Source organism: Mustela lutreola, chromosome 3 (genome assembly GCF_030435805.1).
Source record: "Mustela lutreola isolate mMusLut2 chromosome 3, mMusLut2.pri, whole genome shotgun sequence".
NCBI classification, from domain to species: domain Eukaryota; kingdom Metazoa; phylum Chordata; class Mammalia; order Carnivora; family Mustelidae; genus Mustela; species Mustela lutreola.
Genome location: NC_081292.1, coordinates 82,762,934 through 82,790,642, shown reverse-complemented (window position 1 = coordinate 82,790,642; position 27,709 = coordinate 82,762,934). Strand labels below are relative to the sequence as shown.

At 35.3% G+C, this 27,709-nt stretch overlaps 1 protein-coding gene across 1 annotated transcript in view; it reads left to right on the top strand.

Moving 5' to 3' along the window:
* SNTG1 (syntrophin gamma 1) overlaps nt 1-27,709 on the top strand; it is a 941,158-nt gene that overhangs the window by 237,204 nt on the left and 676,245 nt on the right. The window lies entirely within an intron of this gene.

Here is a 27,709-nt window from a genome sequence, read left to right as displayed (position 1 = left end):
TAATATCTACCTTTCAAAGGTATTACAAGGAAATCATTAATGAACCAGCACTTTAAGGGCTCTGAATAATGCCTGTCCCTTAGTAAGTACTCAAGAAATAGCTACCAAAACAAACAAAAAAAGAAATAGCTGCTACCACTGCTACCAACTATTACCATCTCTACTACCACCACCACCTTTACCAACACCACCATTAATATTAAGGTGGGCTTTCTTCTTCTGAATCCACTGTTTCTGTTAATCATATTTTAATTTTTAGTTTCTACTTAATTTATGTGTCTCATATTTAATGTAGTCAAGAACTACATATCAAGTTCTAACCTCTACTAAACTGGTAAGAAACGGTGTGTAATATATTAAGGGAACACATCATGTAGCTCTGGAATGAGTACCGTTATATGAGACAACAGATCGTATTTATATGGCAGCTTGCTAGATACTTTCATAAACATACTGTAGGAAAAGGTGACCAACAAGAAACACTGAAAAGTTCTTTTCTCATAGTGTCATTTTCTTTTTGCCCATACTTTAGGAAGACAGCAAACTAAATGATGTTGAAAAGTTATTGTTATTTATTGAATTTATTTTTCCTTAAGAATATTACAGTGTCTTCTGATTTTATTGCTAATAAATATACACTTGTAACACAAAAAATAGTCTCTCGCTATGCTATTTTTTAAATTATTTTCATACATAAGTGGTTATGAACATAATAATAGAATCTTCAAATAGAGTCAAAATATATTGTACTGGATGCCTGACTAATTTTAGCTTTTGACTTGATTCTGTAATTTATTACTTTTGTGAATTTAGACAAATTACAACCACTGAGCTTAGTTTCCATATCTTTAAATAAAACACCTTAGCTAGATGGTATCTAAGCTCCCTTGAAGTTCTGATATTCTTAGTTCTACATGTAAAACACAGAAACCCAAGTGCATTCTAGGGAAGTTAAGCTCATCTATTTATCAGCATATACAAAATGTTATATAAAAAAAATAAAAATCTTAAAGGAAACTGTCAGAAATAATCTTTATGTTCTTTGGAAGGTAACAGAGGCTGTCAGGCGGTGTGTGAAATAACATGATTTCATCATATAAATAATGATTAAACTTACTTTAGTTAAAATTATGCAGAGTATTTTAGAATAGTTGGATATTGGGAAACCAGTAGCACAGATGTAGAATTTTTCCAGGACTTCCAAGGTACTGGGACTATACCAAAAGTTTGAATTTTAAATCATGAAAATAATGCAGTTTGAGCTTTAACCTAAATGAGCAGTGGGGGGCCAGGGAAGGTACGGAATAAGACAGGCATATTTATCTTAAATCTAAATCTCAAGTTTATGTTTCTGGATGAGAAAATGAAGAATGATGGTTCTATATCTTGGTGGTATAAATACTGGGGTGGGGAGTAATCCTGAGTGAAGCTGTGTGAGAAGTTGGCATGTGCATGCTGGCCCCTCACCTCCAGCCTCAACACTGTGCCCTGCCTTTCAGTGCTTGTTACCTTTGCTGAGGGCTCTTGCATGTCCTTTGTAGGCTATGTGCCCTATATATTTCACAATTTTTAATCCATGCTTTCTTTGGATAATATTTTAAAAATTCAAGACACATATACATCCATGGTAATGTGTACCCTACCTACCCACCTTCCAACCCTTGATTTCTTATAAACATATATTTTTTATATACATATATTTTTATCCCCAGGTCTGTGAATCACCAGGTTTACACACTTCACAGCACTCACCAAATCACATACCCTCCCCAATGTCCATAATCCCACCCCCTTCTCCCCAACCCTTGATTTCTATTCATTTTGCAAAGCCAATAGTAAGATGTTAGTATTTCCAGGCTTATCCCAAGCAGAAGGTCCCGTGTGCTCACGTGCCTGGAGAGTGAGGGGATGGGAGAGGCAAAGAAAAGAGGGAGTGAGGGCACTTTCAGGAGCTAAAGTAGATCACAAAGCCAGGTACACAGGAAGGACATGGAAAGAAGCAGGCTGAGCCCTGCACAGGTTTTGGATCTAAAGGCCCTCTAAACTTCGCTAAGCTGTGTGGATACCACCCTCAAGTTACTTGTAGAATTAAAGTCTTTTGAGCAGAGGAATGATACTTAGATTCATATTTTAAAAAGAGCATCCTGAAAAATAAACAAACAAACCATTCTGTCTACAATGCCAAAAATTTGGGGTGATGCAATTCAGTCCAAAAAGTAATAAAGAGGTGGGGTCAGGGGGATGATTGTTGGTGTTCTCCAGGTTGGGAAGCAGTGGCCTGGACAGAAGCTGGTCATGGAAAGGGGACAAGAAGATTTGTGTGAAAGCACTGTTGATCAGTAAAGGGGGAACAGAGTAGTAAAGAGAAGAAATTTCAGAGGTTATCTGGTAAAATACAGTGTCAGTACTTTTTCTCATGGGAAATTGAGTTGTATGAGCTCCCATAGGAAAGTATACCAAGGGAACAGAAAAGAGAATCTGATCTCTTTGCTTATAAAACAAGACTGGCAGTACATATATATATATATATTTTTGTCCATCATTTATTATGCTTTGAAACTTTTGCTTTTTTTTTAATATAATTTTTTATTTTTTATAAACATATATTTTTATATTTAACACCTGTTTATTGAGTGTCTGTTATGTGCTAACTACAAATACTGAGTGGATTTCGGGAACTCATACTTCCAGTGTTGTCATAAAGATTACAGAACTATGTGGGAACAGGTGGCAAAATAAGTCATAGGTACTGAAGCAAAAATTAGATCATGAGGGTATAAAACCTTAGGTTCATTTGCTGTGGTTGCTACATGCTTCTAAGAAGTCTTCAATCTATTCTTAACCTAATTTGCTAGTTTGTATCTAGGCACTGCAGAGGTTTATGTAAAAAAGACTGCCAGCTAACAGCAATCATTGTACCGCTCAGTACTTCTGCACACAGTTGTGTTGACATATAGGAGCATACAGACTTAATTGTCAGGCAGGTAATTTAATAAAAGAAATGTGTTCACTGGTTTCAGTGTTTCTGAAAGGTTAGCCTAAGATGCTGAGTGAGTTCTCATATGAATTCCTAATAACGAATAGATAAACCAACTGTTACAGCAGTGAGCATATGATACAGAGACACTCAGCTCAGTTTTATTTGCTACTGCCAAAAATATAAAGAGATCAGGTATTTAAGAATATCTTTATGTTAAGAAAGTGAAAGGGCAGTTTTATCTCACATACTTTAAAAATGATGAAATGGCAGATTGCTAAAAATTTCCTATTATAATCCTTCATTAATTATCATAATTTTCACATAAAAGCTTTCCTTCAACATAAAATGTACCTTTTAGGTGTGTCCAAAAACATTTTTGTTTTCTTCCCAGGAAACAGTGGTATCGTGGAAAGCAAAGAAAGAGACATTTTTAAGGTCAGATACTGAAAAATGAACACTAATAGTCATGATAGCGAAAGCCAAGGTCATGTCAATAACAACATCAACAATTGTTCTTAATGTTCACTGACCCTTATCACAGCACACTTGTAGAAATATGAAATGAGGGCACAGAAAGCTAAGTAAGGGCAATATCTAGAAAAGAGGGGAAGCATGTTGGGATCTTCTAGTCTTTCCTGTTCAGAACCAGCAGGGTATTTGTTAAACACCAATTCCTAGTTCCCCTCTCAGAGGCAGTCACACAGAATCCTCTGGGAAGAGTACCTGGGAAACTGCGGTTGATAACACTCCCTGCTCCCTTCCCCCAGGCACTTCTAATTGGGGTATTTGGGAAACAGGTTTTTATGGGATAGTAAGTGTTAAGGAGTCCTGCATGAAGAAGAGCTATATAGCTCACAAGTATGTAGTTTAAAATGCTCAAAGGTCACCACATATTTGCTTTTTTAAATGATTTTTCCAAGGCCATGTAGGTTCTAAGTAGCAGAGCTTGGATCAAACCATCACTGGAAGTGATTTTATTTCCAACACAATTGAATATGAATAAATATAATTCAGGGCTTTTAGTCTTTTTCTTAGCATAAGAAAAGTATCTTTCAATTTTGGGCTGAATTGCATCACCCCAAATTTATGTGTTGAAGTCCCAACCCTCTGGAGCTCAGAATGGATTCTCTGAAGAAGTAATTAAATTAAAATGAGACCATTAGGATTGACTTTCATCAGTTGGTTGGTGTTCTTATAAAAAGAAAGGACTGGACACAGACACCCAAGAAAGACTATGAGAGGACACAGGGAGAATATGGCCATTTGCAAGTCACAGATAAAGTCCACAGGAGAACCTCCTCTGCACCCCCACCTCACAAAAGTGCCTGGATCTCAGACTTTTAGCTTCCAGGACTATGAGAAATAGATTTCTGTTGTTTAGATATTGTTGCTGTGAACATTAGGTTTTATGTTCCCCTTCTTTTCACTACATCTATACCTTTGGGGTAAGTATCCAGTAGTGTAATTAGGGGGCCATAGGGTAGTTCTATTTTTAACATTTTGAGGAACCTCCATACTGTTTTCCAGAGTGGCTGTACCAGCTTGCATTCCCACCAACAACGTAAGAAGGTTCCCTTTTCTCCAAATCCTTGCCAACACATTTGTTGTTTCCTGTTTTGTTAATTTTTGTCATTCTAACTGGTATAAGGTTGGTATCTCCTTGTGGTTTTGATTTGTAGTTCCCTGATGACCAGTGATCCTGAACATTTTTTCATGTGTCTGTTGGCCTTTTATATGTCTTCTTTGGAGAAGTATCTGTTCATGTCTTCTGCCCATTTTTTGATTGGGTTATTTGTTTTTGGGTGTTGAGTTTGGTAAGTTCTTTATAGATCTTGGATATCAGCACTTTATCTGTATTGCCATTTGCAAATATCTTCTCCCATTCCATGGGCTGCCTCTTCGTTTTGTTGACTGTTTCCTTTGCTGTGCAGAAGCTTTTTATCTTGGTGAAGTCCCAAAAGTTCAGTTTTGCTTTTGTTTCACTTACCTTTGGAGATGTGTCTTAAAAGAAGTTACTGTTGCCAGTGTTGAAGAGGTTACTGCCTATGTTTTCCTCTAGGATTTTGATGGATTCCTGTCTCATGCTGAGGTCTTCCATTCATTTTGAGTTTATCTTTGTGTGTTGTATAAGGGGATGGTCCAGTTTCATTTTTCTATATGTAGCTGTCCAATTTTCCTGAGCCAAAATGCCCTTCAACAGGTGAATGGATAAAGAAGATGTGGTCCATACATACAATGGAATATTACTCAGCCATCAGAAAGGATGAATACCTGCCATTTGCATTGACATGGATGGAACTGGAGGGGATTACGCTAAGTGAAGTAAGTCAAGCAGAAAAAGACAATTATCATATGGTTTTGCTCATACACAGAAGATAAGCAATAGCACAGAGGACCACAGTGGAAGGGAGGGAAATCTGAAGGGGCAGACATTAGTGAGGGAGATGAGCCATGTGAGACTACAGAAACAACCTGAGGCTTTCAGAGGGGAGGAAGTAACAGGGTGATGGATATGAAAGAGTGCATGTGTTAATGATGAGCACTGGGTGTTATACATAACTAACAAATCATTGAACACTACATTTTAAAAAAAAGGAAAAGCAAATAAAAATAAAGTTTTTACATCAAAAAGAAAAAAAAAGGAGAGAGATTTCTGTTGTTTAAGTTAAATCACCAGTACCTTTTTAGTATATCTATAGGCATGTATGGGCATAACGAATAATTTTTTAGAAATTTCTTGTAGACTGTGTAAAATAGTATTTTTCTGATGCTTCTGAAACATAAAAATCATTTAAAAAACTAAAAATATATATTGGTAAAACTGACATCTAAACATAAGATGATGAAAAGCAATATGTTCCTCACAACATGAATGGAACAGATTGAAGCTTTATTTTTAATCATCTACTTATAAATTATTGATACAGCTTCAAAATATGAGTAAATAAGGCAGAAAATTATCCCATTTACATGCTAAATTACTTCCAAGGGGCTTTCCTTTTTTCCATTTGTGCTAGGCAGTGATGGAGAAAATTGTTGCCAAATTTCTAAAGAAACTGGCCCTACATGTTGAAGCTTATTGCTAAAATTGGAGTAGTAGGCTGAAGAAAGTATGAGAATGGGATTTATTCTTAAAGATGAGATTAAGTACTTCTTAGAATTTTCCAAGTATTTGCTTTGTCAAAGGATTGGTAACTGGATTACAAGTTCTCTGATATGTAGTTGCTTGCACTGAACATAAGTTATTTTATTTTCATGGTATATTATCTCATAAATGATACTATAAAACAATTAGGTACCTACTGATACAGCCTACCTGAAATTGATCAGACTGTTGCTATCACTATGTAAGAGTTCAACTGCTTATTCTTAAGAGACACATTTTGGTTTTGCTTGGAGCTCTTAAAAGAGATGAGGCGGATAAGAAGTAAATTGCAGAGGTCTCCTTCAATGGGAAGTGGAGTGGTGAGGGAACATATGTGCTTTTAATGTCAGGAACTCAGTCATCAATTTCCTCTAACTGTGAAATTAAATCCTGACTAAGAACCCAAGCCCTTTTGGAAGCAATTACATGTAAAATTCTAAATATAGATATTATCGTCTCTTGTTTTTCCCTTCTCTAAACAGTCTCAAAATGATTTCGCTATCATTATAAAAAATGCATTAACTAAACTGAGGGAAAGGTTAATTTGATCCAGTATTATTATCCTTTATTTTTGTTTCCTTTCAGAGGCATCAGATTTTCTCTTTATTTACTAGTGTGTGTCACATAGTAGTCATTCAAATGTCTATTTAATTAGTACCTATTAAGCTTAAATACATAGAACATGAATTTTTCTGTAAAAAGCACATAAAACATAAAGGATTTTTTATTTACTGAAACAACTATTGTGCTAAGTACTCTACCATTGAATTCATTCTCTGTACTAAGATAATACTGTGGAAAGTGCTGTGGATAGAAAGATAAGATGTAAACTTACTGTCATGGGGCTCATGTTTGGTCTGGTAGCAAAGTATCATTTATAATGCACTGTATCCTCAGTGGCCACCTTATAATGTGCTATGTGCCTATGGTAAGGTATGCTCAATACTCACTGATGACATACAGAATGCTTATCATATGACATCCTAGGTAACCATTCTATGTGCTTATTGGCCATCATATATTATGCTGTGCCCATCATACAGTATGCAAAGTACCCATTGTATGTGTGCTAGGTGACTTTTTACACTGTACTTAATGCCCATTATATGACATGCTGAGTGTTAATCATAAAGTGTGCTAAGTGCAATATGTGATTGCTAATTGACCATTATAATACATGCTAAATGCCCATTACATGGTGTGCTAAGTACCACTGTATGTCTTGCTAAGTGTTTTTGTATGGAGTGCTATGGATGGGGGTCAGTGGAGGGTAAAAGGCATATTAACATACTAACCTTGGGGAAAATAAGGACTATTTCCGAGAGGGAGTAACATGCTTAGCTGTGATGAATTAAAGGCATAGGATTGAATATCAGACAAATCTAAGTTGAGTCTCGGCTCTGCATATAGGTAGCTGTGTTACTGGTCAAACTATGTAGTATGTCTGAATCACCATTGCCTGATCTGTGAAATGAGCTAATACCACACAAGCCATATAGTTGTGAGAATGAAATAAGATACCGTATCCATTACACTTGAAAATATGGCTCTAGAGTTTAGTCTTCAATCCATGGCCTTCATCTACTAACTGGTAATCTTGGACAAGTTATGCGAATTCTCAATACACATGAGTTATATGTAAATGGAGGACGACAGTTTATAGTCTCGGGGCTAAAATTAGATGAGCACCTTCAGGTAAATATGCTTAGAAACATTCTTTACACATAGTAATAAGTGTTAGTAAATATTCGTTATTATTAGTTTATGGTAGATATTCATGGATCAATAAAAAGCAGCCATTACCCATAGATATTCATCTAGAAATGTTTAAAAATAACGGGGAGTAGCCAGACAGAGAAGCAAAATAAACTACATGAGGAGACACATGGAATATTTTGACTCTGTTTTAGGGTTCATTTGGAGTATATTAGAGAAAGGGCGTAAGGTAAGAATGGAAAATAAATCTAGATGATAATTATTATCATAATAATATTGAATGATTGATATTATTAAGCTATTTTTTAGTCAGGTGTGGATGGTATGGAAAGTATATATTGAAGTCACATTTTAACAGATACTTTTTAATTGCCTACCTCCAAATTAATCTTCACTCTGATTCAAATGCATTTTTTTTTTTTTTAATAACCGGAATCCTATTTTGTTCATGTGTCAGTGAGTGAGCAGAGCTCAGGGAATACAAGATGATCTATCCAAACTAAACAGAGTTACAGAATTCCCTATGGTAGTGATTGACCTGGAAAAGGCATGTGACTCAATTCTGGCTGAAAAGACATGTGTTAAAGAACACTGAGCATAAGAAAAATGGTCTCTGGTTGCCCTGATGACATTGTACTGAGGGTCTGATGGCTGGTGCTGAAGCAGCATTCTTGGGTCAAGAGATCCATGGACAAATGTTCACATGCTGAGGAAGCTGTAGTGAAAGAGTACTAATCCTGGGCAGGAATATTCAGGCATATGGCTTATTTATATTATTCAGTAACAAACACAGTGATTTTAACTTCTGAAAGGGACATGTGACTAAACTTGGATGCAGAATAGCCAAATTAAAAGGCTATGCCACATCATGTAGTTTTCTGAGGGGTTCTACAATGATAATAGACACAGGAGAGGAAATTTGAATGGAATGAAAATGAGTTTTTTTTTTCCAGAACTGTTCATTAGAATGTATATAAATTCAATTAAGATAAGTTAATAACGAATACTAAACAGATTAGATTAATACATTCTTTCAAAAAGTTTCGTATTGATGGAACAGGAAAGGATGGAGTTAACTTGACAAGGTAGGGGCTTAAGAGCTGTTTTCCTTATATCACACAGACCCCAGTCTTGATGATTAACAAGACATTATTGTGGAGGAAGGTGTGCAATTGACACATTAGTGAAGAAACATTTGAAACCATTCAAAATAGTACCCAGGTTAGGCAGATAGGCAAATGAGAGCCAAAGACGTTCCATGAGGCATGAGGACCAGAAAAGGCCTGTCTACCAAGTGATGAGTGCAAGTGTTGCCTTGGAATACAAGATCCCAAGGTAGAATGCTTTGAAAGTAGTAACGGTGTCAGGGGTGTTAAAGGGATTTAGGACCGGTGCAGTCAGAGATACAAGGATGATCGTTAAGTCCTCTGGTAAATAGAGACAATGGAATGGTGAAGGTAGAGAACTCTGATGTATAATAGAATATAGTGTTTTTCAGTACAGGGTAGATTCTTTAAAAAATAAAGAGAATTCTAGTGAGATGGTGGAGCAGAGATTCTTTTGATACAGACATGGAAATTGAGCCTCTTCAGATTTTGAGTTGTGTGGTCTATATGAGAGTCACTTTGGGCAGCAGTTTATGGTTACTTGTAATACTAATTAGGTGGTACCAATATTATATTAAAATACATTTTTAGACCATCAAAGGGAAAATGAAGTCATAGTGAACTTACAGGCTTAATTAATAATCCTAAAAATAAAGTATATCAGACTTAATTGTCTTGAATGACAGGCAAGGGTTTGATTATAGCAGGTGGTCATTGTAGGTCTTTTTAATCAAAATAATTCTTCTGGTTTCCAGACAAAGAAGGGGGAGGGTTTGGAACAAGTCTCAGAGGCTTTTCCAGGTCTCAGTCCTCTTACAGCTGACCTGTCTCTGGGCCTAGCAGAGAGACCGCCAGGTCCAAACTGAGTCTTACCGGGTTGAATTCAAGGCAAAAAGTGAGCTTTCTATCACTTTTAATGCCATTTTGATTAGTTTTCTAATAACGTTTCATACCAAAATGCCCAAACCTAGTATCTTTATATTCCCAGTGTTATCTAAACTTATGAACTCTCTGACCAATAGTATACCATTAAGACATACTCTCTTCAGTAAAGAAAATGTTATCTCCATTTATTTTTATTGGATTATCTTCAAGTATGTTTTGTAAGTCCAATTGTGATGGTCTGACTGTGACTGCCTCTGTATGGCTACACATCAGTGCATCTAAACACAGCTTCCAATATCACTTCCATATTCAGTAGGTGGCTTGTAAATTTATATGCATCATTATCATGCTAAACTGGTCATTAGATTGGGGAAAGAGCCTAAAGAAATGTCTTTTACTGCAAACAAATGCGAGGGATCAAATTTTAAATCGCTCAAACTGGATAGCACTGCATATTAAGTTTCTAATGTGGAACTCTAATTACCCTCTAATGAGGAATCACAACTCACAAAAGCAACAAATATATTGAGGGGGGAGAAGGATTTACACGGAAATACTATTTGCTTATCTCAGTATCAGTGCTGATGTGTTAATTTTATCTTTCTCCATTACTGACAGTGAAGGAGAATGAAGGCAAAGACATACACCAAGCATAGAGTAAAGGAAACAATGCTTGCGATTAAGGGATAAATACTTTGCTATGTTTTAATGTATCACTCATAACAAGAGCTTCTGTCTTTAGATTTGAGCCTATAGCAAGAGCTTGTAGAAATTTAAAAGGAATATTTCCTTATATCATGCACTTAAGCCTCTAACAGATTCTAAAATTCACAAGTCCTAAAAGCAATAATAGTGAGCACCTATATTTTTTCCAAAATACCTGTGCAAATAAATGTCCATTTAAATAAGTGAAATATATATTGCTTCCTATATTTTATCCTAGATTCAATTCCAGTGCCATGACTTCAGAGTGATATTATGTTGGACAAATTACATTTTTTTTTCTTTTTCAATAAAGTGGAGAAAAAAATTGAACCTGCCTTATGGAGTGTTGAAGAGTAAATGAGATAATAATGTGCCCAAGTTCTTACTACAATACTCAACTTATATATAGCCAGTGCTCAATAAATGTTAATTCTAATTACAGTTATAAAAACTTTTAAATAGAGTTTAAAAGTAGCTTAATTAATAATCCTAAAAATAAAGTATATCAAACTTAATTGTTTAAAAATAGCTGTGTGTTCATCCTGTTCTTTAAAAAACTCACAATTTTAACTCTATAGCATTATATATTCATGAGTTGCAAAATACATGTTGTATTCATGTCTCAGTTCAGTAACCTGTGACTGAATATCCACTTAACTATAAGCATAGCTATGTCAGTCCAAAAGATAATGAAATTATGATGAAAACCAATGTGACTAAGAACTGACATGGCTAATATTGAATCAAAATATCATTTCATGAAAATTGAACATGGTAGACAGCTCTATTCTCGGAAATTGCAGATATCTTAATTTATAGCACTGAAGTTATTATTCCTGCAACTAACATTTATTGGGTGCTTACTAATTTATGTTGTACTACAATAAATATTAGGAATGCAGGAATACATAGGCTAAGTTAAATCTCTCTTCCCTACCATTGCTTAAATCTGTTTGATTAATTTAACATATAGGAAATCTGATCACAGAGCACTGAATATTGTGCTGAAAGTAAAAGAATATTTAAGGGAGTTCTTGTTTCAAAGTTTTTTGTTTTGTTTTGTTTTTTGTTTGTTTGTTTTGCTTTGTTTAGCATCTTTTAAAAAAATATTGTATTTGTTTATTGTAGAGAGAGAGAGAGCACACAGCAGGATGGGGAGGAGCAGGGCGCAGAGTAGAGGGGAGGGAAGGGGAGGGGGGAAAGAATCTCAAGGAGACTTTGTCCTTAGTGCAAAGCCTGAGGGGGGCTCCATCCCATGACCCTGAGATCATGACCTGAGCCAAAACCAAGAGTTGGATGCTCCATCAACTGAGCCACCCAGGTGCCTCTCAAGGGTTTATAGCAGAAGAAAGCCTTGGCTTTTACTCTCCAAGTAAAAGACAGAAGGCAAGTGTATTAATCTGCTCTAGCTGCTATAACAAAATAACATAGACTATGTGGCTTCAACAGTAGTTTATTTATTTATTTATTTATTTTAAGATTTTATTTTTTTTGACAGAGATCACAAGTAGATGGAGAGGCAGAGAGAGAGAGAGAAAAAAGCAGGCTCCCTGCTGAGCAGAGAGCCCCATGCAGGACTCGATCCCAGGACCCTGAGACCACGACCTGAGCCGAAGGCAGCGGCTTAACCCAGTAGTTTATTTTTCACTATTCTAGAGGATGGGAATTCCAAGATCAAGGTGCTGTTAAAGTAGATTTCATTCTGGGCTCTTCTCTTAGCTTCTGGGGAGTCTCCATCTCACATGTATTCCCATGACGTTTCCTTTGCGCATTCACAGAGAAAGAGAGAGGGCGCAAGCTCTGCAGTGTCTCTTCATGTAAGGGCACTCATCCCATTACGCGGATCCCACCTTCATGAACTCATCTAAATCGAATTAACTCCCAAGGGCCTCATCTCCAAATACCATGACACCGGGGTTAAGGCTTCAACATACGAATTTTTGGTGGGCAGACTCCAGCTCATGACAGCAAAGGTCTAAATAAATTTGAACTGAAGCTTCAGTTTAAATCCAAGATTTTTCAAAAAATCCAGAAATGTGTCCAGAAAAAGTATTAGCCTGTCTGCAAAAATTAATAGCACAAGGCTATGACAGTTTTGGCCTGGGTTCTCAGTGGCACACAAGATATTATTAGAAACAATTTTACCCACTCTCTGCCTGCCTTTCTGCCTACTTGTGAGCTCTGTCTGTCAAACAAATAAATAAAAGCTTAAAAAAAGGTGGGGGCTCCTGGGTGGCTCAGTGGGTTAAGCTTCTGCCTTCAGCTCAGGTCATGATCTCAGGGTCCCTCTACTCAACAGGGAGCCTGCTTCCCGCCCCCCTCTCTTTGCCTACTCATGATCTCTGTCAAATAAATAAAATCATTTAAAAAAACAAAAGAAAAAGAAAAAGAAACAATTTTACCCACAGACTTGCTCTCAGGATCTTAGGTTTAAATTTATACTATTCCTAGTGGAGAATTACTTCAGGCTTGATAGTTCTCCCAAATATGATATGGTGAAACCACCCTCAACTGTCGTGTATAGGTTTCTCAAGATAAAGAACAACCAAAAATTATGTTACATTTTTTACATAATCAATAACTATAAATTATAAATTACAGGAGAAACAAACTTCTTTTATTAAATATCAGAAGAAAACATAAACATAAAGCAATACTGTATTTCAAGAATTTCACCCAGCAGTCCCTGGCAACCACCATTCTACTCCCACCATTCCTGATACAAAGCTATGTGTTTGACTTTTATAGATTATGTATATAAATGAGATGATGCTGTCTTTCTCGTCTTTCTCATTCTGGATTATTTCACTTGGTGTAATGTCCTCCAGATTTATCAAAATTCTTAAAAACAGCAGAATTTCTTTCCTTTTTCTAGCTGAGTAATATTCAGTTGCATATTTATGCTACATTTTCTTCATCCAGTCATGCAGCAACAGAGACTAAGGTTATTTCCATATATTGCCTACTGTGAATAATGCTGCAGTGAACATAGGCATGCAGATATATCTGTCAGAGCCTGACTTCACTTCTTTGGCCATATAACTAAAAGCGAGATTGCTGGATCATATGGGAGTTCATATTTTTACTTTCTAGAGGAGCCTCCCTATTGGTTCTGTAATGGTTGTGCCAGTTTACATTTCCACCAACAGTGTATGAGTTCCTTTTTCTTCTCATCTTCAACAAGAGTTTTTTATCTTTTTTCTTTACGCTAGCTACTCTAACGGGTGTGCTTGTGCTCTCAAGTTGTCTCTCAAATAAACAAATAAAATCTTTAAAAATCAATAAAAATGAAAAATAAAATTACTACAGGCATAAAAGAAATTGAAACGTTAACTAAAGAATAAGACTTTTTTTTTTTAAGAAGGACAAGTAAAAAACAAAAGAAACTAACCACCCCCCCAAATGGGGTGGGGGGGGGAGCAGAAGGACGTGTTAATATGAAAAGATTTTCCTATAACTGAAAAATACATTTATTAAAATTAAAAAGTTAATAGACAAGGTAAACAACAGATGAAACAGAGTTGAAGAAGGAGTTACTAGAAGATAGATCTGGGGAAATCACCCTCAATTCAACCCAAAAAAGAGAAATGGGTGGAAAATGAGTAAGCTCTAGTATTTAAAAGACAGAATGAGAAGATCCAACAAATACATTACAGTAGTCCCAAAATACAAAAGAAAAGAATGGGAGAGACTTGAAATTCAAAGGGATAATGGCCGAAAATTTCCAGAAGCAATGAGACAAAAAATCCTCATCTAGAACCAGCCCAACAAATAAAGTCACACCTAGATGCATCATAGGGAGACTATCACCAAAAAGTAAATCTTTAAAGCAACCAATGAATAAAGCAGATTACTTACAAAGGAACAGTTAGGTTAAAAAACTTCTCAACAACTGAAACCAGAACAATAGTGAAGGGAAAACAGATATAACTAAACTTCTCCAGTGAGGTAAAATATTATTCAAGAGATAAAGTGAAAACTACTCTAGCACTTGACTGCATTATGTTCTTTCATGCCTGTAAAGCTTTTTGTGTTCTGTTCCTTTTATCCATAAAGTCCTCCTTCACCTCCCAATATCCCTGCAGATCAAATTCAAATTCTTTGTAAAGTTTTCCTTCACGTTGACTAATATGTAGTAACAAAAGAGGCCCTGAAAAGAGCTAAGAACACAGGTTTTGGTGTGGATAGAAATAGTTGTGAATAAGAACTGTGTAACTTTGGTCAAATTGCTGCTCTGAGGCAATATTTTACTTGTGTAGATGATAATTTCAATCCCTAAGGGCTTGCTGAAAATGTTCAGTGAGATATATGTAAATTCCTGATACAAAATAAGCACTCAACAATAAGAAAATCTACAGATTAACTATTACAAAAAAAAACAAACAAACAAACTTCAGAAGGTTGCTTAAGATTGTCCAATATAAACAACTCAATAGTATTTGAAAATGTTTAACATATAAAATACTGGATAAAAATCTTCTGATTCAGAAACCACAAGAATTAAGAAAGATAAATAAAAAAAATACATGTTTTGACTGTTTTATGGTAGGTTCCAGAATGCCAAAAGAAAAGAGAAAATTGTATTTAGTAGCCAGAGAATAAAGATCATACATTTTATAGTCATAATGGAAGCCAGATACATTTTTAGGTATTTGTTTCAAGTACTTGTTACATCAGTGCTCTAATTTCCAGTTCCAAAAACTGTATTAGTTTCCTAGGATTGCCATAACAAAGTACCACAACCAGGGTGGCTTCAAATAACATAATTTATTCTCACACAGTTCTGGAGGCTACATGTCCAAGATCAAAATGTCAACAGAGCCAAGCTCCTTTTGCAACTCCAAAGAGGAATTTCTCCTTTCCAGTTTCTAGTGGTAGCTGTCTGTGCTTGCCATTCCTGGCTTGTAGCTGTGCCACACCTATTTCTGCCTCCACTGTCATGGGGCATTTTCCCTCTGGATCTCTTTTCTTATAAGGATATTAATCATTTTGGATTAATGACCCTTGACTCTAGTACAACTTTACCTTTACTAATGACATCTGTAATGTCCATGTTTGCAAAGAGGGTCGTATTCTGAGATACTAGGCATATCTTTTGGATATAATTCAACCCCTAAAAAAAGAATTCAATATAATAAACAGAGGATGTTATGAGAGCAGAAAAAAGAGAAAGCTTCTCCAAACTGGGATGCATAGGAAGACGGTGTGAGAGGACATGGTGCTTAAATAGTTTAGCACAAGAATTTCTTAAGGCCAATCGATATAAAGAAAATAAGTATTTTCCAAGATTCAGTAGATTCTATAAAACATATGAAACTCAACATTGCTGATGGAGGTTTAATGTCAGAGAAGATGGTATCCTTGAATAGATGAGAACATGTGGGGTTGTTCTGACAGTGATTATGATATAAGTTGTAGGGGAACCACTGAAAGCAAATAAATCTCCCAGGTCAATCAGATGTGCTTAGCTAACTAGAGAGAAGAGAAAATGAAATTCTGGAAATTACCAACATGTGTGGAAAGGACAAAAGAAGGGGAACTTTCAAATGGGGTTAGAATAATCAGATGGGATAAAAAGAGAGAATATGTTGAACCTAGAGAGGATGGGTTGGGTATGAACTGTTCCAAAGAGATTAAGCAAGGGAGGGACATGCTTGTGTTCACTAGATTTGGCAAATAGACTCTCTGTGACTTGTGGAAAAGACGTTTTGGTGTAATTTTAGAAATGTACTCAACAAGTGTAGACAACAATTTCAAGTGTCCTTACTGTGGTGAAAAGAAAAGATAGAATGTGATAGGTGACTATTTTTGATGAGAGATGGATGCCTGGGTAGTTCAGTTAGTTAAGCGTCAGACTCTTGGTTTTGGCTCAGGTTGCGATCTCATGGGTCAAGATATCGAGCCCCACATGGACTCCATTCTCAGCAGGGTTTGCTTAAAGATTCCTTCCTCTACCCCTCTTCCCAGTCACACATATGTTTTCTCTCACTCCTTAAAATAAGTAAATAGATCTTTAAAAAAATGAGAGAGACTGAGGTATATATATGTATTTAAAAAGAAAAAAAATGTTGAAAACTTCAAATTAAAAATATGAGGAAATTGCATTTTTTTTTTTTTAGTATTTTTTCTAACTTTACTCTTTAAAGTAGACTCCACACCCAGCCTTGGGATCAAACTCATGACCCTGAGATCAAGAGCTGTATGCTCCTCTGACTGAGTCAGCCATGACAGGCGATATTTGAATAACATATGGAGTGTTATTCCTGGAAGAATGAACACTGAGATCGTGGGTGGGGGGATTCACTTTGGATTGGAGACTAAAAGGGCCCAAACTTACTATAAAAAAGAATCCAGCGCTGATGGTGCTCTAACAGTGATTGTAGGAGTAATTTCAATTCTCTCTTGTTCTTTACAATGAGGAAGGATCAAAGAAATAGAAATGGTACCAGAGATTTGATCTTGAGTTGGGTGTTTTCTGTGATCCTAGTGAGAAACAGCTTTACAGGTTCCCTGCTGTCAGCCCAGTAGTCAGCCTGGAAATGAACATTACTGCAAGGTTCAGGCTGCCTGGCTGCACACTGCAAAGCAAGAAAAGTTTAGCTCTTCAAAGCAGTATTCCATCAACAGGAAAAAATATCAAAAGTGACTGAGTCTAATTCCTGGTTGTTTCACTCCTTTTAGCCAAGACTCTCTCTTCAGTGTCTCCTGAGTGAAGTCTGGTTTTATTTTATTTTATGTGTGTTAATATTTAAATTCGATTTTAGATCTAAATGGTGACAGTTCTTAAATAACATTCCATCAGGTGGTAATAAATAAATAGATAAATCAAAAATTAAAATATCACATAAAGGAATAGAAATATAGCCTTCTTTTATGTTTACTTTCCTGTTTTAAGCATTTGTCATTATTTGTATTGGTATATTCTATTTGCATATTTAATAACAATTTTTTTCATAGCTACGATTACTATGTAACAGATGTTAAAATGATCATGGGGAAACAAGAACTATTTTATTGTTTTTCATATGTCTGTCCATGGATATATGATTCGTTAAATTCCATATAGTCTTTCAGAATTTTTTTGGCTTACTTTATAATGTTCCTGTTTAGGCAAAACAAAAATATTAAATAAAACATTGAACACTTGGAAAAGAGATTTACATTCCATCAAAATTAAAACTATCTCAAAATCACTAATTATCTTTCAGTATAAAATGCAGTAGTTAATTTCCAGATGTTTCCACTATAGGACTAGTTTTCCTCTTCGAAATACTTCGTTAAAAAAATAATCTGTTTGGCCATAAATTCCACCATCCTGGCCAATTTTTATTTCTTTTTTTAACTTAATCACAATTTGACACCTCTTTCTTTACTAATTCTGCTAATGTCAGTACCCTTTGGAGTTATTTTACTTTCTTTTGCTTTGTGAGCTACATATTTTGTGAGGATTACTACATAAACTTCTCACAATTTCAACTAATCTCTTTCTCCTCTCTCATTTTCCTTGTTCTATTTCATTTTCTTCTTGCTGGGTCATTTACTTGCTGGAGCCTTGATTTGATATTTGTTGAATATTATTTTAGGTTTCAGCTGCAAAGAACACAGAGATGAAGAGACTTATCCCTGTGCTTGAAGAGCACATGTTAAACAGTCCTATAAACCAACCAACAGGTCCCGTAATGACTGAGAGAAGTCCACACAAGTCAAAGGGTAGGGGCTGTGAGGAAATTGTGATCACTACTGCCTTATTGAGGAGGAGATTGGGAGAATCTTTAGAATGGACTCACTTGAACTGTCAAATGAAAGTAGGTTTTTCACCAAGAAGAAAGGGCACAAAGCATTTGGGGACCCATGGTACTTGTTGGAAAAGGATATGTGGAGAGCAACCTAAAATACCACACATCTGGGGAAAAAATAACTGCTTCAGAATGACTTTAGTTTCAGCAAGATTGTTGCCATGGAGGACACTCCAAAATACTGTAAGAAACAGAAACATTACCTCCTACACAGTATTAATGCACTGTATTTAGAAATCCTCCCAGGCAGTGTAGTGGAGAAGGGAACATAGAGAAGGGCAGTGGGAAGAGGTGTGAGAGGCTCCTGCATTCATTAGTATAATGAGAGAATAAAAGGCAGCATAGCTTAGGATAGTGTTTTCAGTCAGCCCACTCATCTTCATTCCTGTGCAGATGACAAGATCTGAGCCCCCATTTCACTGATAGAAGGTCCCCACACCACAAGGACTTCCTGCGGCTTCCATTCATTTCTTCTGCACTCACTCAGCAAGTGTTTATGTGAGGATTACAGTGTTGCTTGCGCTGGTGTAGGTGTGAGAACATGACTGTAAACAAAGACTGGTACTTCAGGAGTTTATCCTCTAGCAGGGGAGGACAGTCACTAATTAAGTAAACATGCAAATAGATAGTCTCCTGGAAAGCACTTCAAGGTCTGAGAATAAAGAAAGAGGGTGAGAAAAGTGGAGTGAGGATATGCTGCTTTACATGGTATGGTCCGGGATAGACTCACTGAGAATGTCATGACTGACAGTGACCTGGAGTAAGTAATGGCGAGTGAACCATGAGTGTCCCTGGAGAAGAGATCCCTGGATAAGCCTGAGGCAGGAGGCTTTTTGTCCTGAGGCATCGTCAACTCAGTTATTGCATTTGATACTCAGGTTGGACAGGGTCACCTTGGAAACAACTGTACAGAAAACAGGAGCTCTGAGGACTAAGTCTCAGGACCTTCCGAAATATATGGACTGATGAGCTAAAAACTAACAGAAGAACCAAAAGTTATCAGCAGTGAGGAAAGAAGAAACCAAGAGAAGGGAGTGTTCTGGTAGTCAGATGAAGAGCCTGCTTCTGAAAAGAGAAGGAACGATCAGCTATGCTGCATTAGTTCTCTATTGCTGCATATTATATGATCACATATCCAGTGACTAAGTACAAAATACACTTACTACCTCACACTGTCCATGTGGGTCAGGAATCTGAGCACAGGTTAGCCAGGTTCTCTGCTTCAGGAACTCATGACACTAAAATCAAGGTATTGGCCAGGATTCATTCCCATCCAGAGGCTTAGTGGGGGAAGGTTCTGCTTCCAAGTTTGCTCAGATTGTTAGCCAAATTCAGTTTCTTACACCTCTATGACTGAGTGTCTCAGCTATTTGCTGACTGTCAGATGAAGGCCACCTGAAGTTCCTTATGAAATAGCTTTCTCCAGCATAGTCACTCCCTTCATCAACCCTGCAAGGAGAATCTTTGGCTTCAGAATACTAAGGTGGGGTCTTATAAATACAACATGGTCAAAGCAATGACTTCCTCTTTGGTCCCTACTGCCCATTAGAAGTCTTAGATACCTTCCGCTCTTGAGAGAAAAGTGTTGCCCAAAGACATTTATATCAAAAGATGGGGACTGTCTTCCTATACCCATAGAAGGGTCATCTCTGGGTCTATCTGGCACACATGCCAGAAGATGCAGAGGTCAGAAAAAATGGAGGTCGAGATTGGGTTTTTGGATTATCAGTGAAGGAGGGATCATTGACATTAAAAGCTGTTTCATGGGTTTAAGAATTTTTTGTTCAAGAAAGAATGGTTGAGAAGAATTGTAGAATACACAAATCTGAACACTTCAAACCTCTGCTTTAAAACTTAAACCCTATCCATTTCCTGGAGGATAAAGTTTTAATTCTTTGGCCTGGTCTTCAGAGAAGCCTTTTTCATCCCCTCCATAGACTCTACTTTTCATGCTCTTCTATCTCTTCCCTATAATCTACTATGTGCATCCTATGTCCCAGGCAGGAGTGACCTCTCACCACCCCCTGAATATATCTAGTACTTCATGACTATCTAGTACTGCATGACTTTGCTCAGTGTGACTTTTTCTCTAATTTTCTTTTCTCTTTTCTACTTGGAAAAGTACTAATAATTTTTTAACAACTGGTGTATGTATCACTTAATTTACGAATTCTCCCTCAAGTCCCCCAGGCAGAATTGCTCATCTGGTCCTACCCATATTATAAGCCATATATAGATTTTTTTTTCATTCATTTACAGACACTTGAGTGTTTACTGCAATGACTTGTATTTAGAATTAAAAGAGGTGTGACCTTTTCTTATAAGGAGTTGTTCTCTCTGTATCTCAGTAAAGCATTTATAAAGCATTCTTTTATTTTATGGTGTTAGTTTATTTTTTAAAATATGTCTGCATGTTGTGAGGTTCATGGGACATGAACAATTTCCAACATAGATCTGCATGCTAAATCTAACAAGTATTGATAGTTAATAGGTCCTTTATAACTAATAAATGGATTAATGATAAATGTTAATGGATTGGCTGTGGGTACATTTATGCTTCTTTTCATGGCAGATAAACCTAATAGTAAAGTGAAAGCTAAAAAAACATTTATTTCATTGATAAAATTACAAATATAATAGATTTTTACACATGTACAACGTGGTCACACACATTTATTTACATAAAATCTATAGCTAATTACCTCCCAAAGACCCTTTCTCTGGATACAGTCAGGTTGGAAATAGAGTTTTGACATATGAATTTTGGGAGGACATAATTTAGTCCGTAGAAGACTATGGGAAAATCATGTGAACAGAAAACTTTCAGAGTTTTATTTACTTATTTTTACTCTATTCTCCAGTCTTTATTTTTCATACCTGAGGTTTTTAAAAATGTAAGTATAGTTGATACACAATATTAAATTAGTTTCAGGTGTACAACATAGTGATTCAGCATAATACATTCTAAGTCTGTCCATGTTTTTGCAAATGCATATTTGCAGTAATATTTCATTGTGCACATATACCACATCTTTTTTATATTCTTTATTAAAGAGTTTTAAATGGCAGCAAAAAATTATATTGAATACATATACCATAATTTGTTTAATCAATAATTTATATTTAGACATGTAATAAACATTTTTAGTATAAATTTGTTGTGGATATTCATATATTCTATTGCTATGTCTTACTTCCTTAAGTAGTAAATGTGGACTTACTGAACCAAAGGATATAAACAGTTTAAGCCTTTATATATATTGTTGAATGGCCCTCCCAGAATGGCTGCAACATATGAGAAGATGTCACTGACCTAGAAAACCGGATGCCTGTGCCGTATCTGCCAACAGTTGACTCCATTAAAATTCCCAAATATATGCTAAAATGACTCCAAATTATTTTCTTAAGAATCCATTAGTGAAGACCTGAAAAACAAGAGCATATTCACTAGATGTGTCATGATACTGGCTGCTTTTTGAGAGTTCTACAAGGGGAAGAAGGAAGAGCCCTCATCATTTGTAGGACTCAAAATTATCTTAATGTACACACAATGGTGCTATTTGAAGAAACAGCTAATTATCTTTCATGTGCCCACTGTGCACATTCCCCAGATACCTGGCAGGATTGCAAAGCATCAGAGCCAAGAATGAGTCACTGAAATTTAAAGGAGATGAGACAGTTTGCAGAAAGATTCACAGTGATTTTAGTGATGAGTACCCTGAAATAGCTCAGTAATTTAGTTCAGTTTAGATCAGTTGGTTTTCTAAGTTAAGCTGAGGTCTTAAGATTTTCAGAAAACCTTGTAGTTTTGATCTATATTGTAAAGAAACCAATGCAAAAATTATTATAGGGACCAGAGTAAAATGTCACACAATGCGTGGTCATTGAAATGATAATTTATTGTATAAGGTCTCAGTATGGATTATCAGAAATCATCAATTAGTGACATCTATGAGGCAAACCTTTGTTCATTGCAACCCTATAAGTCAAGAAGTGACTTAAGAAGTCAAGAAGTGACTAGTTCACATAACTAATTCAACAGTTGCTCCTGTAGTCAAGAAGAAGGCTACTTGGAGTGGAACAAGGGTCTCACTTTCAGAATTGCAGTGTGTCAATTGTATACATGTTTATAGTCTTCTAATTCTAAGTCTAATTCAATGCCACAGGAGATATTTTATCCTCATCCAGATTCCTTGTTCTTATTCATCTTGAATGTGTGTGTGTGCCTATGTGCATGCATATATAAATTTTTACCTCTTAAGCAAAAACCAAAGTTTATTTCGTTTGTATTAAAATTTTAATGAAGGTCACTTGTGAATACATCCTCTTAATTTTTGCTTCTATAAAAATATTGCTTGTTTTTGTTGTTAAAATTAATTTTTCTGGAAATTCAGATTTTTAAATTAAAAAATAAAATTTATTATTAAAATAATATTTATTTTTAATATGGAGTTTCACTATGGTATTTTAGGTGTTGATGCCTTTTTAATTATTTCTCTTATTTTAATTTTCTTGATCCTTAAGGTTGATGATTTCAACAGTTTTGGAAAATTATTAACCATTATTTCTCTATATAGTATCTCTTCCTTGTTATACTTCTTGAGATAAGATGATCTTCTTGAAACTGTGATTTAAACATCTTTATTGTTTCTAGAAATGTCTTACTTATCATCCTTCTGAATATTGTTTTTGGCCAGTCTGTTTTTATACTCCAGAACTTGGACCAGATGTGTGTTAGTGCTTACTTAACCTTTCATAGCTTCCACATACACATTTTTTATTTGTTGTTCTCAGTATTTATTTGAGATCTGTCTAATTTACTGATTCTACTGCTTAACTGTTTTTTTTTTAATATTTGATTTATTATTTATTCAATTTTTATAAGAACTTTATTCTTTTTGAGTTATTTAATTAATTTTAATATTTTTATTCTTATAGTTTCTTTTCCAACTTGCCTTTCAATTATTTAAATATGTTATACTTAATGAAACTTTTTTTTTTTACGATTTTATTTATTTATTTGAGAGAAAGAGCACAGTCAGGGGGAGCAGCAAGCAGAGGAAGATGGAGAAGCAGGCTTCCTGGTGAGCAAGGAGCCCAATGTGGGATTCGGTCTCAGGACTCTGGGATCATGACTTGAGGAGAAGAGAAGGTTTTCTGAAAATCAGCTTAGTGGACTGAGCTACCCAAGTACCCCTAATGAAACATTTCTGTTTCATAGTTGCTAATTATAATTTTGGTGGTATTTGCACTTTTGATTCTGTAGAATTTCCAATGGTAGTGTCTGTACTGCTTTGTTTATGAACATATGTCTTCACTAATAATTTCCTGTTTACCTTTGCCTTTGTAATATGTGGCATCTGATTTGATAAGTCATTAGAATTGCTCAACAATAATCTGTGTCTCTTATTGACCATCCACTAAGAGTTAGGTATGTATGTAAGATTGGTTTTTATCAATGAAATGTGAGTAGAAGGTTTAGAACCAATATGCATTTACGGTGCTCTCTCTTCTCTGTGTTTCACTAAGAAACAATCCAGTCAGAAGCTAATCAGTAACATGAGTTCCAGAACTTCAACTTAACTGTAATGCACTTATTTTTTTTTAATATTTTATTTTTTATAAACATATATTTTTATCCCCAGGGGTACAGGTCTGTGAATCACCAGGTTTAGACACTTCACAGCACTCACCAAAGCACATACCCTCCCCAATGTCCATAATGCCACCCCCTTCTCCCAAACCCCCTCCCCCCAGCAACCCTCAGTTTGTTTTGTGAGATTAAGAGTCACTTATGGTTTGTCTCCCTCACAATCCCATCTTATTTTTTTTTTTAAGATTTTATTTGTTTATTTATTTGACAGAGAGAGAATTAGAGATAGTGAGAGACAGGACACAAGCAGGGGGAGTGGCAGGCAGGCAAAGGAAGAGGGAGAAGCAGGTTTCCCACTGAGCAGGGAGCCTGATGTGGAGCCCAATCCCAGGACCCTGGGATCATGACCTGAGCTGAAGGCAGAAGCTAAACCCACTGAGCCACCTAGGTGCCCTAACTGTAATGCACTTATAAGCAAGAAATAAAACTGTTGTTTTAAGGTAGTGAGATTTAGTGGGAAGGGTGTTCTTAATACCCAGTGTAACCTAGCCTATCCTGAATTTAATATGCATATTTTTTGCAGATATTTGTGTTTACCTCTGTTGGGTACATTTGGGCATGTTATAAAAACATATTAGCTTGAAATTTTTCAAATAACATATAGAGTGTTACTTGCAGCTCCAAATCCAGGTTATTTTAGAATTATATACAGCTAAAAATTCTCAGGACTCACTTTTGTTTCTTGTTATCTTTTCTTGTGTTTAAATAATTTAATAATGAATAATAATTATTTAAATAATTTTAATAGTTTCTTATTATTTATTCAATAATATGTTCTATGAAGGAGATGGTAAATTTTGAAAAAAAATAGCAAAGTTAATCTAAAGTATAAAGAAACTTGGCTGCGGTGTTCTTAAATATGCCTTCTATTTAAAAGATAATTTTGATTTATTTTTAAATTTGTTCTTTCACTGTAATGTTTTCCTTTTAATTCATGTTTTGGATAAAACTTGCTCAAGATATATGTTTTAATGAATTAATATTCATAGGTGCTAAATTATATGAACATAGATTGATGTCTTTTTATTGACTTTTGCTATATTCCTTTAAATCACTAAAGGATATCTTTCATTACATATAATCTTTTTTTTATAATTATGTTCAAGCTGTCTGGTTCTATATCCTTGTGCTCACAACATTTCCAGAAGTATGCTTGTTTCCCCTCTTTAAATATCTGTAATTAAAAAAAAACTTGTATTAAGTATAGCACACTAAATCAAATTCAGATTTAAGTGACTTCAAATAGCTAATGATTGATTTTTTTGTTTTATTTTATTCTAGCTTTATTGAGATATAATTGACATGTAACATTGTGTAACTTTAAGGTATAAAATGTGATGATTTGAATTGTGTATGTATTACAAAATGATTACCACCATATTGCTAGTTAACACATGCAATCACCTCACATAGTTATTCTTATGTGTGTGGTGAGAACTTTTAAGATTTACTCAGTCGGCAACTTTCAAGTATATGGAACACGATCATTGACTATAGTTATCATGTTGTACATGAGATCACGAGGGTTTATTCATCTTTTAACTGGATGTTCATATCTTTTACCACCTTCAGTAATTTCTTTCCTCCCTTTTAGCCCCTGGCTACTACAGTCTACCCTCTGCTTCTCTGAGTTCACTTTCTTTTCTTTTCTTTTTTTTTTTTTTTAGATTCTCTGTATAAATGTGATTATACAGTACCTGTCTTTCTTTGTATGATTCATTTCACTTAGCACAATGCATAAAGGTTCACTGATGTTTTCACAAATGGCAGAATGCCCTTAATTTTTTATAACTAGATAGTATTCCATCGTATGTATATACCACTCTTTAATCCATTTCTCTGTGACAGACACTGAGATTGTTTCCATGGCTTAGCTATTGTAAATAATGTTGCAGTAAATATGGAATGGAGTTGTAGACATCTCTTGAGAAAGTGAATCCATTTCTTTCAGATAATCCATCTCTTCCATTGTCATAGTGCCTATACCAATTTACATTCATACCAACAGTGTATAGGGTTGAGTAGAAAACCTTTTCATCTATCTACGGGCCATTTGTATTCTTTTTTTGAAAAAATGTACTTAAGTACTGTAACCTTCTTTAAAATGGATTATTTGATTTTTTTGCTAATGAGTTACATGAGTTTCTTGTTTATCAACTCACTTTTTAATTTTTGCTTTGTTATTTGTGCCCTTGGTGTCAAAAATTTAAAAAATCATTGCCAAAACCAGTATCAAAGAGCTTTTTTCCTATGTTTTCTTTGAGGATTTTATAGTTTTAGGTCTTACATTTTAGTTTTCACTCAATTTTGAATTGATTATTGTGTATTATATAGGATAAAGGTCCAATTTCATTCTTTTGCATGCAGATATATAAAATTCACAATACATTTGTTGAGGAGACTATCATTTCCCCATTGTGTATTATTGGCACATTGTTCAGAACTTCATTGACAGTATGAATTGTACAATTTTTCCTACATCAGACCTAACAGTAGTGAAAATAAAGGATGTAATATAATTTAAAATATAGTGTCATCAAATTTATTACAGAGTTGTGAGCAAAGAAACTTGTGAAAATAGATTAAGATATTGGAGAATGATTCACAATGGATATGCATAACAACTATAAATAATTTTTCCTTTCTCTTCTTAATACACCTCTCATTTCTTTGAATATTTGGGTGAACGAGTTAAATGATTAGCTGTATGACATTTTATTTATATTTTAAGAAATGGTAACCAGAAACAGTGCATGCCAGTGACATTGTACTCAGGTTTATTTGGGAAGAGATATGCTTTTACTAATTAAGTTAATGGTAAATGGAGTAAATTTTTCTAATGGCACAAATTTCTATTCTGTGAAAGTGTGATATACTGTATGAATACATACTAGTAGGTATAACTCATTATAAGTTTTCACTGAAGTTTTGCAACAACAAGGCAGTTTAAAAGTGAAGTCCAGGGGTGCCTGGGTGGCTCAGTCGATTGTGTCTGCTTTCAGCTCAAGTCATGATCTCAGAGTCCTTGGATCAAGCCCTGCATCAGGCTCCCTGCTCAGTGGGCAGCCTGCTTTCCCTTCTCCTTCTGCCCGCTGCTCCCCCTACGTGTTCTCTCTCTCTCTCTCTTTCTCTCTCAAATAAACAAATAAAATATTTCAAGAAAATTAAAAAAAAAAAGTGAAGTCCATGGTGCATCCCTATACATAGGACAGTGACATTAAATTACCATGTGCCACCATCTGCTAGAATACTTCCTCTTACAGGAGATTTGTTTATGTGCTTCTCATACTCTTATAATAACATCACTTTTTGTCCGAGACAAAAATTTTGCTTAGTTTTCAGGTTTTGCTTTGCTAGTTTTTATATTATTAAATTATATACTGAAGACAAAAGTTGAAATTGCTCGTTTTCCTCCCTTAATATTGAAATGCTGAATAAAAGAGGAGTAAAATCACATTTCAGTAATGGATGGAATGATTCTAGAATTTTTTTTTCCAGATGGGGTGATAGCTAGTCATTGGTGTAGCAGAAACTCATTCTGTGTATTAAAAAACTCATATTAATATGAGACAGAACTTTAAAAATGTCATATAGAAGCCATTTTCCACCAAATTTTCTGTTATTCTCTTATGTTTAAATATGTGCGTATAACTTTTTAAAAATTATGTGCTTATTTTTATTTTAAAGAGAGAGGGAGCGAGCAGAGGGGACCAGCAAAGGGAA